This window comes from Micropterus dolomieu, linkage group LG01 (assembly GCF_021292245.1).
Source record: "Micropterus dolomieu isolate WLL.071019.BEF.003 ecotype Adirondacks linkage group LG01, ASM2129224v1, whole genome shotgun sequence".
Classification (NCBI taxonomy): Eukaryota; Metazoa; Chordata; class Actinopteri; order Centrarchiformes; family Centrarchidae; genus Micropterus; species Micropterus dolomieu.
The window spans coordinates 13,660,508-13,671,757 of record NC_060150.1 but is presented as its reverse complement, the minus strand read 5'-3'; the positions used below and the strand labels follow the sequence as shown (position 1 = coordinate 13,671,757).

Below are 11,250 nucleotides of genomic sequence, written 5' to 3'. Positions count from 1 at the left end.
TATACGCTCACCAAGCGGCAGTCAATGGACATAAAGTTGTTACTATGATGTAGAGACAGAGCCCAGTTAAAACTTTATGGATGAAAGATACTTTTGTTACAGATTAATAACTCACCACTCTGAAACTCTTGCTCCAGTCTATGTTGCCAAGCCGGTCGGCAACATGTACAGCTGAACCAAAGCAGTGTTTGCTTCTCACTGACCCGCCCTTTTCTGCTTCTGATTGGCTATTACCGGCTTTTCTATGACCCACCCTTCTCTGCTTCTGATTGGCTAGTAGTCTTTAACTAGGAACTGCGCATGTGCAACTCCCAACAAAGATCCTTTAGAGACAAGATGTATCACTCCATAGCTAAAACGAAGCCTTCAACACAGGGTGAAAAGAGAGCTGCTGCAATGTGCAGTATGAAAAAAAGAATTATGTTTTTTGAAAATTAAACCATGTAAACCTGTTCTGGTACAACCCCTAAATAGGATTTTGAACCTGAATATGAGCATAATGACCTCTTTAAATTTACTGAAGTGAACTTAGTTTTATACCTTTTTCATGAAGAAATATACTGAAATCAACAACATAGGGAGTTACTTGAGAGTTACGTGTGACTTGCAAAACAGTGGTCCTCATGAGAGAACATTTTTGTATTCTTAACCTTTTAACCACTCTTACATTTTCCCTAGTGTCCCAAGTCAGATTCACTAAACAAGTGCACAAACATGGCATCAATCACTCATTTCATCACTTGTTCCTGATGAGGAGTGCTGTTGGAATATTTCATCAGTACCATTATTGACACTCGCACACCAAATTGCTAAACAGTCTTTATGTTACGTTCACATAAATGTTACCAAAGATTAAAAATGATTTCACACTGCAGAGCATCAAGTCCTGCTGTTGGAAATTAACATTGGCTTTAGGTGACCTGAAACAAATAGAAAACATCAATACAGCTGCCATGACATGTCATCGGAGCAGTGTCGAACTGTGAGAGAAATAAAGAATGAATAGTCTGACGTGAAGTTAGTTTCTAAAAAAAAACAACTAAGCAGTCAGTGACCTTGATAGACGGCGGTCAAGGGCATATGACTGGTGTGAGTTGGACAAGAGAATATTATGTGGTAGGTGATGTTACATTGTGACCTGCATAAAGATCCCCAGGCAGCTGAGTGAGAGAATTTTCATAGAAACTTTTGAACTGTTTAATTTGCCATGCAAAAATAGCCTATTAACTTGTTTTAAAAATGCAGTCGGACCTCTTCATAAATGAACAAAATAAGTTAATTTGATTTATTTATCATTTTAGTTAATTTAGTGTTTACCCCCCGTGGACCACTTTGACTTCTCTAAGAGAAAGTTCTGAGTATTTCTCTGTTTGTACCAGAGGTTCTTGAAAGGAGGCCCTATGACTTTGTCCCACCATTGACAAACTGTCGACTTGTCTAGACAAGTATGAGTCGATTCTTGCATCTGGGATCCTACCTGTATGATGTGCAGCTGTGACCACAGGCATGTCACAGGAAAGATTTTCAGCCTGTTGCATAACAAAGGCCAAGGGGTCAGCTTCAATGTGAGCTGGTTTAACTATTTTAGATTCTGTGCTATTGTATACTCAGTGAAAACTAAAAGGAGATTCTTCCAGTGCTGCTGAAATCCATCAAACAGCTCCTTCAAAATCCTGCTAAACATGGTGTTTCTTTGAAGTATGACCGTAACAATAACAATGTACATCAGGGATTTGCAACATAATACTATAGAATAGATTGTATCTACTTGGACTGTCAACGTTTTCCGGATAGTGACAGTAAAAATTTTGCTTTCTACCCCAACAGCTTTCATTTTTCATGAGAAGCTTGCTGCTGTTTCGTTAGTACAAGAGGCAGCGGAGGACATAGACAGCACTCTCAAAGACTTTAGGCAGCTGGCGTTTTGGAGAGAAATTGTAAATTTGTTTCTTCACTCTTTTCATTATCTAACATCATGACGAAGTGAGAGTACCCAAGGGAAGTAGCAACAGATATAGCAGCAAGTATCAATAATTCATGCGTTCATATATTGAACAAATACGAGCTCACAATTGTCAGGCAGTTAGATGTAATGTTACTGGAATGGAGAGGACAGAGCCAGAAGCAATCTCAAATGGCCCAGTGATCGTTATTCATCGTTATTCATCGGTGGTTAATTGTGCTAATTCTGGAAAGGCTAAGATATGCCTCTGCAGACCAATGAAATTAATGTGTGGAGGAATAGGTCCTCTGTTGTTTAAGAAATTAATTACAAACGTTTAATGAAAAGGAAATGTTCCCATTTGCATTTTCACGGCTTGAATATCCAATGACTCATGTTGATGTAGACTGACAGGGCTTTTTTTTTTATATACTTTGACCACACGCTAATGGGAATTGCCTTTTAACTGACATATTTAGTCATACTAAGATAAAGTCTTTAAGTCTTTCTCATTTATTTTGGACGGCACTTACCTGTACTTTTCATCATTTTGCCTCCCATACTCTCAGCCATGGACCTTTAACATTGCCGCAGTGCTCGTGCCATTGTTCAGTAATGCTTCCGTCCTGCAGCGCCTGGACATGTCCACTTCTTTTTTGAACCCAGAGGGCAGTGCGCCTGAAGATGAAAACATTTTCAAGTATCCAGGACACTCCAATGATGCCACAAATTTATGAAGATGTTGTTTTGCGAGCTGTTGTGACCCTAACATGATGGCAAAAATACCCCGAGGACACCTTGTAATGGATTGCACGATATGTCCGGAGACACACGCAACATCAGTCACTACACGGGAGGGAAACGAGATGGGGGTGTGAGGGCTCTCATTTTGATTAGTACCTCATTCCGTCGCTTGTTTCGTTCAAGGCCTGAGGTCTGAGTTTTGAAAGCGCGGGACCTTCAATGATCTTCAGCAGTTTGTTTTTAACAAGCAATGACAAACAACATCCTCTACTTCCACCCTGCCCTGCTCTCCCACTCTCCAGGCTTTTATCTTTGCTCAGCCTTTGAACCAAGCCTTAAGGAAGCTGCATTGAAATAGACATGGCCCTGAGGAAGCCAGACTCCAGAGAGAATACCCTCTAATTTCTGGTATGTCTTTCTCACAAGACAGCCGAGTGGCAATAGGAAAGGGAAAACACTGTTACATCTCTGCCTATTAATCCCTTTCCAGTTTTGCAATCTGGACTTTGTAGATGGTTTCCATTTTCAGTTTATCAAGTTCAGCCAAAAATATGAAACTCTGCTGTGAGTATTTTCATTTAATGCTACTTCTTGTTACAAGTTTCTTTTCAGATTAAGATTTCACATAAACATATGATAAACTTATGAAATGCTGTGCATTGTTAGATTAAACCAGGTGTTCACAACTTTTTTCACTTTTACAGAAAAACAGCATCTATTTAGGGCCCCTTGTTGCATTTCAGATGTTTACAAGTTGTTAGTTTGACCAAATAGTAATTTCCCCCTCTAAACATTTCACATGGTTTCATTTAAAAATTATCTGATATTTCACAAAAAAGCAAAGATTATAGAAAAGTCTTCATTCTGAGTACAAACTTGAGCTACATTTGTGTAGCTCAAATTTGTTTTTTCTTCTGTTCTACCCAGTAAATCATCTTACAACTCCTCAGATTTAATTTGTGATGTACCTGTATGTGAAGTAGTTAAAACCAGCCATCCCTTAACCAGCTGCAACAATAAAATGTTGCTTACACATCCATATCCAATCCATATTAACAATCTAACAGTAATAACATTTTTCAGAGAACTTTGGTTCTTAGTGCATTTTGCTGATAATACTGTACTTTTACCCAAGTGGAATTTAGAAATTTAAGTTTATAACTTTAAGTCAAAACTGAAACTAATTCCCAGTGGGCAAACTTTGAATAAAAGTAGACACAACTGCTGTAACTAGAGTTCCAGACTTGAACAACAAGCTAAATATTTAGATATTTTTTTGGGGGGGAGCTCAACTCAAATCGGGATTGTTTTCTTAGTGATCTAATGTCTTCTTACTGACTTTCTGATCAACTCTGTGTGACCAAACTGAAGCTGCCCCCTGTGTGCTTTTGTCTTTGTAAGTAATGTCTCTAGTGAACCAGCAGGGATCAGTAGAAGATGAGTGTTTATTAAGAGTCATGTGGTGGGGCAGTAGAGAGACTCAAAAACTGAAGTATTTGCATTTTAACCGTAATTAATGTTAATCAGTGATTTAGATGTCCCTTGTGATTGTTCACTGACATTTAGTGTCATTTACTGAAAAAATCTCAAAGACGTGGATCAGCATTTATTTTGGAATTTTACCCAAAACAGTTAACTTTTAAGTTAACATAAATCACTCTAAAAGCCTATATTCACCTCCTGAGTTGTCTTTTTAAGACAAATTACCAAAGAGCTTATGTACTCTGATGGATGCATAGCCAATCAAACCTTAATGCCTCTGCTAAGATAAGTCAAGCCCGCTGCACAAAGGGGCAAGACAACAATTAGTTCATTAGCTAGAAGTTGTGAGTGACGCGGTAATTGCCAGCATTCTCACATGTGTTTGTTTCTCTCAGAAAGATCAGCCTCTATACATCTGTTATGTAAAAGGAATAGTTCCACGTTATAGGAACTATGGTTATTTGTGTTCTTTCAAAGAGTGAAATGAGAAAGTTGATAACAAGAGTGTGAAAATAACATTCCCAGCCAAGAAATAGTCTGACTCCTGTAAAATGGCAAATTGTCGCAATTTTTTTAAGGATTAAACAAATGAAGCAGATTTTAGAGGTGCTGGTAGGGGGATTTTGTTACCTTTGGACAGAGCCAGGATAGCTGTTTCTTCCTTTTTCCACGCTATATGCTATGCTAAGCTAATTGGCTGCTGACACAAGAGTAGTACCTGAGCCATTCACTAAATGCTAGGCAGCAATAAAATCTAAGCTAATAATTGGACATACCTTCATATTCTGTCACACAAAAATGAACATTGAACCATGAAATAGCTAAAATAGCATCTGAATGTGTATTGTATTTTGGCATTTTGAAACACAGAAATGCAATAATTTAATCCTTATCTTACATGAATGAATGTGCTATATTTTTTTCAGTTGAACACATTTCAAACATTTATTTGGTACATGATGTGCAGAAAGGTGAATAAATGCAGGGCCAATACTAGTGACATTTTACTCAGTATGACAAGAACATACTGACCAGTGAGATCTGCTTGTGTTCACAAAGCTCCCTGAACTTTGTGTACTTCCTCATACTGATGTCTAATGTTGCTCCATTGATGAAAGACTGTCATACCTATTGCATGTAACTATAGATTCAATTAATTCCCAATTAATTGGAGAATCTTTTCAGTGAATATAACTTCAAATGGAAGCTGCGCTCTCTTGAATTTTTGGGAAAGGAAGCATCACTGAGTTCTCCAGCGGCACCTGGCCCACTTATTCCAACAATGCACATCAGCTTCCAATGCACAGTCATCTGCCGCGTTCATGTTCTGATTTAGTTTGTGTGTCTCCTGTTTTCGAAAGTATTCAGATAAAATGACGATCCTTCATTATAGATGAAATAACGTAACTGAATATAAACAAATAACCTCAATTTTGACGTGCTACAACATTAAAAGGTTACTTTCGTCACTTTTTCAAATCCTCCTTAGCCTAAATAGGTCATCCTCAAGGGTCGTATCCTCAGAGGAAGGACGACAGCTTGGGAGTTTTTTGTATTTAAATAAGGGAGAGTGAAGAGAAAAAATTTAAGTTAAATATTTGAAATGTTTGTTGAAAGTAAACAACAGAGAATAATTCTGATTAACAGGCGCGTGCAGGCACATTGTCAGGATTGTGTGTGATTGAACAGGTTGGCGGACACAAATGCAGGACACAGAGCGGAGAAGGTACAGTTCAAAAAGGTTTATTGTGGCAAACAAAAGGCGAGCACACATACTGGCAGAGGGGCTGAGTTCAATAAATCCAAAGAATAACAATCCAAACAAAACAGGTAATCCAACAGGTAACAGATCCGAGACAAGACACAGCTACACATGACAGAGCAACATAAAACTACAATGACTGGCCAGGGAATGAGCAGAGACACCAAACATATATACACAGGGACTAACGAGCAGGGCAGGAGCAACACAGGTGACCGGGATCAGGGCTAACGAGACAGAGACAGCAGGGGAGACAAGAGAGACACTAACAGATAAAAAACACAAGACCATACATTAACTGGAACTCAAAGTACTTAGTGGACAAGCAGGCAGGGGAATTACTAGGGGGATAGACACAAGCAAATCTAAATGCAGAAAATACACTAAACATAATAAGGCTAAACTAAAACAGGACAGAAAGGCAAACTGAATAATAAACTGAATAACGAGGACAGACTATCGCAGAACAATCAAAATCAGAATAATGAAACTAAACAGACCCCCCAAGACACACAGACAACATCAGACCAACAAGCATGAACACACAGTGTAAACTACACACAAGACAACAGACAGGACTGAAACCCAAAACAGAGACAAAATAACAGATACAGGAAAGACTAAACATAACCAAACTGACTAAGAACTAACTAAACAGAGCCGACACGGCCACAGCGTGACACACGTAAGGAAAAAAGGGACGTGCCCTTCTATCTTTTGATGTGTTGCTTGTGAGTTTGGCTATAAGCAACACCATACAAATTGTCATTTATTCCCCTGAACATTTCATTTCTACTCGATACTGGGCTATTTCGGTCAATACTTTAAGGATATCGAGTAGCAATTCCCATCCCTAATAATATAACACTTACGGGGGCCTTATTTATGTTTAACTTTTACTTTTTAAACTTCTATACTTGAATCTCGAGTTTATACATTTCTTGTTTTATTACATTTACTCAAGTAAAAGATCTAAATATTTATTCCACCACTGTTTGATACTCTGTAGCCTGTCTAGTTTTTGACTGTAAGATGTTCTGTAATCCAAAATCCTGTACAGAACTCCATTACATCAGGTATGTGATTCTTGAGAAATCCAGTACCATGATGTGGAGCGAACAATGACACCGTAAGTAATTTAACTACTTAGCAAATTGTTCCTAAGGTTGCTGTTTTGAAACTAACAAGCAGAGAGGACGAGACAGTCCCAGAGCAGCACAGCAGCTCCAGACAGTGAAACTCACAACTCTTCTGCTGCTACAGCTAGCATCACAACAACAGCATGTCTTGATCAACAACAAAGTAAGCTGAATGTCAGTGGGCAAGTCCTTTTAATGAAAGCTGACACACAAATCATGACTGAAATAGCTGGATAGTGTTGAGTAGCTCGGTCCACTTTGTTTGTTTCCCATTTACAGAGCCAGGGCTGAGTACAAACACTGGATTTTTTTTTCAGTGCACACACAGAATGGACAGCTAGCGGAGATATTTGCTGAATGTGACATAAAGACGTGTTTTCGATTAGAATCGCTTACCCCACCTTTAAGTGAAATTCACCCCTCAGCACACTGAATATTAATTCATATCCCAATATATATAGGCAATATACCTGTGAATATAGTGGACGCAGAGATTCAAAATTAGATTTAGTTTCTCATAATTTTATTTAATTTCATTTTAGTCAGCTCATTAATCAACAGAAAAGCACTGTGTGCCGGTGTAGCCCAAAAGGCTTCTTTTCATCTGTTGTCCCTGGTTTGATGTTAAGAATGCAGCCTGAAAAGTAGAATCAAATGACTTGTCTTATAAAATTCACACACACATTAGAAATATGCACAAAACACAACTGTAGACATCCACCAGTAAATAAAAAATAAACATGCTGTTTGCTGCAATTTATACTTATTATGTACAGCAACAAAAGAAACAAGTACACATATTCTTACTTACTTATTATTATTAATATTAACTTATTTCCATACTACAAAAATAAGCCACCCCTAGATACTCTCACATTATTAAATTAAAATCGGTCTCCAAGAGAGAGATTTCACACACAACTGACAAGAGACCTGCAAAGTTATGTAGTTGCTGCATTGCTTCCTGGTCTGCTGAGGCTACTGTCAGTGAGGAAATTGCTATCTGTGCCTTCTCCGTGATGGATTTCTCCCTGTGTGATCATTGAACGTCCGTGTGAAATGGGAAGACGCCCCTTCTCTCTTTGATTCACGGGGACTGACGCTTATTCCAAATATGATTTTGAATCTTTTTCTGCCATTGTGCTGGAAAGATTTGGATGGATTGTTGTGTTGTCTGTTTGGTTATGCGCACTACTAACCACAAAACTGATACAGAAATGCAAGCTACATCACCCATTTACAGTGTTTTAATGAGACTTTTCCCTCCAGGAATGGCAGTTAAAACATAGTTTCATGGCTTCATCTGTTATTCCAATAAAAATATTATAAATACAGATGGAGAATGTTAAAAATGTAAAGAAATCCAGGCCTTTTCACCTTTAAAACACGGTTAACTTCAGTTTGTCTTTGTAGGGCAGTAATAAGCAGCCTCCTTTGAGCTGTGTTTATGCTGATGGATGAGACAGGATGCACCCTCTGTGAAGCAGTTCAACATTTCTTCTCTGTCAGAAGTATAGCATGCAAATTATTGTGGATCAACAGAGAATAGTGAACTTGGAGTGGGTCAGCAACTGTATTCGTCTGGAAATCCAATCTGAAAAAATAAAAACTTGCATCAAATGCATATTTTTTTTTGTGATATATTTTTTATATACGGTACATGGATTCAGGTTCAGTTAGCTTATGCAGAGTCGGCTGACTTTTCTAACTTATTTTCTTCTCTCTGTTATTTACAAACCAAACACACACTAAATTACTGAAAAAACAACTTAATGGAGTGGCTGAGGGCTTCATAAGCAAGGCTTGATGATGTTCGCCTACTCAAGCCTATTTGCAGATTGAAATCTAATTCACAGAGTACCTTAATCTAATTCAAACACCACTACAAAGATCCTCATAATTATGACTGGCATTTAATTATAGATGTTGTACGCAGTGACAGACTTAGAGAGAAAATGCTGGGCAAATTAAAAAGTTGTGTGGCATGTAGATCACACTCTTTGTAAGCTTTTCTCCTGATAGAAAAAGGATTGTCTTAATAATTTTGGCTAAGTGGTGATAAAAAGGCCTAATGTCTAATTTGTCTTTAGTAAAGGAAAATAGATCCAGGCTGATTACAGGGGCTGTCACATTAGCATCAGGCCCCAGTAGATATGTTGTTGTTCATGGCTCGGGCAGTGACAGAGGAAATGGGATAAAAGGTGAGAACGGGTGTACAGGCTTTCTAACCGGTTGTCAGCTGTGAACAATGTCAACTTTTGCTGAGCAGGAGCTGGCTGCGACAACCGCCGGCAGTATCCTCCACCTCACTCTGGGCTGTGTTTTTCTTATCGGCTTAAAATTCTGCATCATCTGAAGCCTTTTCCACTCTGTGATGTTCAGTGATGCTGCAGCTCTTCCAGAAAAATGTACAGAGCAAATATCACACAGGTAATGAATTGCCCTTTCTACAGATTTATCCTGCCTTTACATACATTTTAAATTTTACATTCTTGCTGTGAAGTTAATATTGGCCACATATACGTCCACAAGTTTGAAGGCATCTTCTTGATTCAGCCAAGGGTGTCACTTTGTGTTGAAAAGTGTTGGGGACATTTAAGGGCTCATATTAGGGTTGTGACGAAACTACTTAGCCCACGAGACGTGAGAATGCACAATACTGGAGTCAAGATTTTGAGCATTAAACCCTTGATATGAAGGGAAACAAAATTATTGTGGCTGGTGACAATTCAGAATATAAAAAGATATTGAATAGAATGAAGTAATCAGAAGTTTTTTAGCCTAAGTTACTTTTTTGGGACAAGGCAGATCTGTTTCTTCTATATTTACATTGCATTTCATGTTTTCCTATTGAGCAAGTAAACCTTTCTCATAGAATTTGTATGTGCTATTTAACATTTCTTGTTGCAAGCTAATTTTCAGAAAACTTTTAGCAAATGCTTTCAAAAAGTGGTGGGGACAAATCAGCCATTTCAAAGAGTCCCCAGTGTAAATGACGCCAAATGGATTCAGCTGATTTACTTAATTTATCAATGCACAGTAAGTGATTGAAATATGGCAGATTTAACCAAATGGGTAATTTTCATCTTCAGTCTCTTGGCAGGTTGGTGTTAAGAGTAAGAAATAAAAGATATAGCTCTGGGAAACTTACACAGAAGGTTCCTGTTGCATCGTCATGTATTGTTAATTAATAAAATATATATATATCAAACTTGATGAATTCTCCTTCTCCTTGAATTCGCGTCCCTCCACTGAAGCGAATAAATGTTGAAGACCAATTGAAATGAAATGATTTTTATTGTCAGCTGCAACATACACATGTGTAAATCACTTCTAATGTGTTCTCCTTTGATGATGTCTCGGATCCAATAAGTTAATCAGTGAGTGAACATGCACAGGGCCCTGGCACTAGCTCACCTAAATGCAGTGCAGTCCTTGTTAATTAAATATTAAATGGTATTAATTGCACCTGTGCTTTTCCTGCAATGACATAAGATGGTGAAAATGTTTTATGAAAAGGAGGGATAGACAAATTAGCTGCGTTGTCCACATGAGAAGTGTCATGGGCTGATTTTATAGATCTTGCAGACATGGATTTTATTTTATTTCATTTTTTTTACCTCTACTTGCCAAATGCACTAAAATCCATGACAACAAAGACACTCAACCAGAAATGTGGCCATTTAGTGACAGCTAAAGCCCTTGTAGAGATGCCGTCCGACCTACTGCGGCAAAGTCAAGCACTCTTTGTTTAAAGACAAATAATTTTTTTTAGTCAAAGCCGTTTATAAAAAAAAATAAAAGACAAACTCATTACAAATATCTTTCCTTATCTCTGTGACTGAGCCACTGTGGAGACTGTGAGGTAAATACATGCAAACATTTTGAAAACGCTCTTGTAGATGGCGCATGGCCTCGAACGGTGCTGACCCGCATGATTCTTCCCGTGTCAGCAGTGGCCACAATGAAGAGAGATGAATGGAGAGACCTTCATCTAAAATAGTCTCTGTCCTTCTCTTCTGAGCGCACTGTCTTATATCATTTCTCCCTATTTCTCTCCCTCCTGCCTTTGTCTCCTCTCCGTCTCATATTCGCTCTCGTGAAAAAAAGAAGCCTACTCACTTTTTATATCCCCTCTTGTCTGTGCCTTTGACTCAATTTTCACATAATAACATTTGGTA

The 11,250-nt window shown here is 38.2% G+C and overlaps 1 long non-coding RNA gene across 1 annotated transcript; it reads right to left on the bottom strand.

Moving 5' to 3' along the window:
* Positions 1–7,601: 7,601 nt before the first annotated feature.
* Positions 7,602–10,327, bottom strand: LOC123976956. Its single transcript, XR_006826478.1, has 3 exons — positions 10,221–10,327; positions 8,447–8,663; positions 7,602–7,706 (listed from the first exon to the last, which is right to left on the bottom strand). It is a non-coding gene; the product is annotated as an uncharacterized LOC123976956 (long non-coding RNA).
* Between the last annotated feature and the right edge of the window lie 923 nt (positions 10,328–11,250).